The sequence below is a fragment of the Benincasa hispida genome, chromosome 1, assembly GCF_009727055.1.
Source record: "Benincasa hispida cultivar B227 chromosome 1, ASM972705v1, whole genome shotgun sequence".
Taxonomy (NCBI): Eukaryota; Viridiplantae; Streptophyta; class Magnoliopsida; order Cucurbitales; family Cucurbitaceae; genus Benincasa; species Benincasa hispida.
In genome coordinates this window covers 48,581,202-48,583,810 of record NC_052349.1, presented here as the reverse complement: position 1 = coordinate 48,583,810, position 2,609 = coordinate 48,581,202, and the positions used below count along the sequence as shown (strand labels likewise).

At 36.9% G+C, this 2,609-nt stretch overlaps 2 pseudogenes; both read left to right on the top strand.

Moving 5' to 3' along the window:
* The first annotated feature begins 248 nt into the window (after positions 1 to 248).
* LOC120073609 lies at positions 249 to 1,704 on the top strand (annotated as a pseudogene).
* Positions 1,128 to 2,609, top strand: LOC120073601 (annotated as a pseudogene).

Below are 2,609 nucleotides of genomic sequence, written 5' to 3'. Positions count from 1 at the left end.
GTTAGTAAGAGTAGAGTGACTTATTTCTTAGTCCCGGTCTTATATCACATCGTTTGTACTATCTACAAAGTAGGTCGCGTCCAATAGTGTTACCAAGTATACTATAGATCATTTTGGCTATTTACTCTACTTGAACTATGGATCTTAGTTTATTGGATTTAGTCTATGCAAGTACAATTTACCTATTCAATAATAGTTTTATTGAATAAATGTCAATAATATCTTTATTGCAAATAGAATATGTTTAACATTACAAACTACAAGTTTTAGGACATACAATCCAACAGAAGATTAACAAGACAACATTTAATATTGGGTCTTGTTCGGTTATTTTTCATATGATTCTCACTTCTATTTACTATGTTGTCTTAATGAATTCTTTTGATTCCGAAATTGGTGAATCTTTTAACTTGGTTGGTGAAGTCGAGTCTTTAATCAGCTTTCCCATGGTTGATTCCCTTCTTTCTGAGCTTCATTTAATGAACTCTAAGTTTGGGAGAATGCTTTTTCATCTTCCATGGCTTCTGGTATTTTCAGCCTTTGTGCTGTAATAATAAGACTTCTGTTGGAACCACAAATACGGGGCAGAAATGAGATCTTATCAGATCTCTGTATTTCTATAGTTTTTGCAGCTCTCATTGTTTTTGTTATTCAACCTACCATTTTGTGGGCAATAAAGTAGAATGGGGTTGTGCAACCATTGAAGGAGGGATCTGTGATTACATTGCTTTTAGGGGTTTTATTGATTGCCTTTTGCAGCCAGGCCTTTGGTTTGTATATCTATTTTGGTCCTTTTATTCTTGGGATTACAACACCTTTAGAACCTCCCATTGGTCAACGTTAGTGGAGAGGCTTGAATTTATCACCTACTGAGTTTTCATGCCTATTTTCTTTGTCAAAATAGGATTGGTTATCAATATCTATACCATTAAACTAAAAAATTTCTTAGGTTTGTCGTTCATTATCTTTGTTGGTGCATTAGGGAAGTTTTTGGGTGCCTTTTTGTTATCAATGTACTATAAACTTCCCACGAGGGACGCGATGTCCCTTGGCCTCATCTTGAATAGTCAAGGAGCTCCTGAGTGGGAACGTTTAAATGATGAGGCATGGTAAGGTAGGAACGAGCCTTTATTGTTGATCATCATTATTTAATTGCATTAGATCATTCGTCACAAACTCACTGCCATTTTGTTTCTTAACCCATGAAGGTGTTAGATATCGAACCATTTGCAGTTATGTGCATATACATGATGGTTCTGATTGCATTGATCACTCCAATAATTAGATATCTATTTGATCATTTGAGAAGGTATGCAATTTACAAGAAGGGAACAGTGACGAAATCAAGATCGGAGTCTGATCTCTGTGTATTAGTCTACATTCATGACCAAGAAGATGTTCCAAGTGCTATTAACCTACTTGAGGCCTTGAATCCGACGAGGCCAAGCCACCTCGTTGTGTACATGCTTCATCTTGTCGAACTTCTTGGCTGTGCTCATCCGTAACTCATTCACTACAAGCGTAAGAAGGTGAGGACCTCAAGGCCTTGCCCTTTTGAGCAAATCGTTAATGCCTTCAAATACTTTGAACAAAGAAACCGTGAAGTTGTTAGAATTCATCCTTTCACTGTGGTATCACCTTCTGTAGCTATGCATGATGACGTTTGTTCGCTTACGCTCAATAAAAGGACTTTCTTAATCCTTATTCCTTTCTACAAGAGATTTCATTCCAACAGTGTGATGTCATTATCCAAAGCTAAAATCAAAATGGTTAACCATCATATCCTTGACAAGGCACCTTGCTCAGTTACAATTGTTGTTGAGTGTGGAATTTTCAATGTCTCAAGGTCTATTGCTACCAACATGAATTCTTCTCAAATAGCCGTAGTCTTCATAGGTGGACCAGATGATCGTGAGGCAATGTTCATCGGTGCAAGAATGGCTCTGGACACCTCAATATCAACTTAACATTGATTCGACTATTGGAGAATGATAATATTTTGAACCATGACTTCGAAGAGAGGACGCTCAACAATGCATCAGTTGTTTCATTTCGAAAAATCACGACAAGCAACGATAGAGTGATGTACATAGAACAGGTGGTTAAGAATAACACTGGAACGGTCTCTATTTTTCATTCGATGGGGAACAATTGTGATATCATCATGGTCAAAAGACGACATAACCCATGTTCGACATTGGTTCAAGGATTGGTGCTTTCGAATGAACACACAGAACTTGGGGCAATTGGGGAGGTATTGGCCTCTTCAAATTTCATGGGCAATACCATGATCTTCGTTGTACAACAACACTCAAAAGTGATGAGTGTTGACCTAGAGAATCATCAAGAAACTGTTATTTCCATTGATAGGTATTTAGCAGAGGATAATGCAAATGATTTGTCATCCAAAGCAAATCATAGAAGTTTTGATTCTTCTCCTCACCTTCACTAAATTTATTGATTCAAAGTTGGAGAGGTTATTTTTACTCCCTCTCTTTCTTCTTTTTTCCATTCAACTTCTCATCAGTGTAAATTACCCACTCAATCTATGTTCATATGTTAACTGAACAACAGTATCTACCTGACTTCCAGTGAACTTTGGAATATTT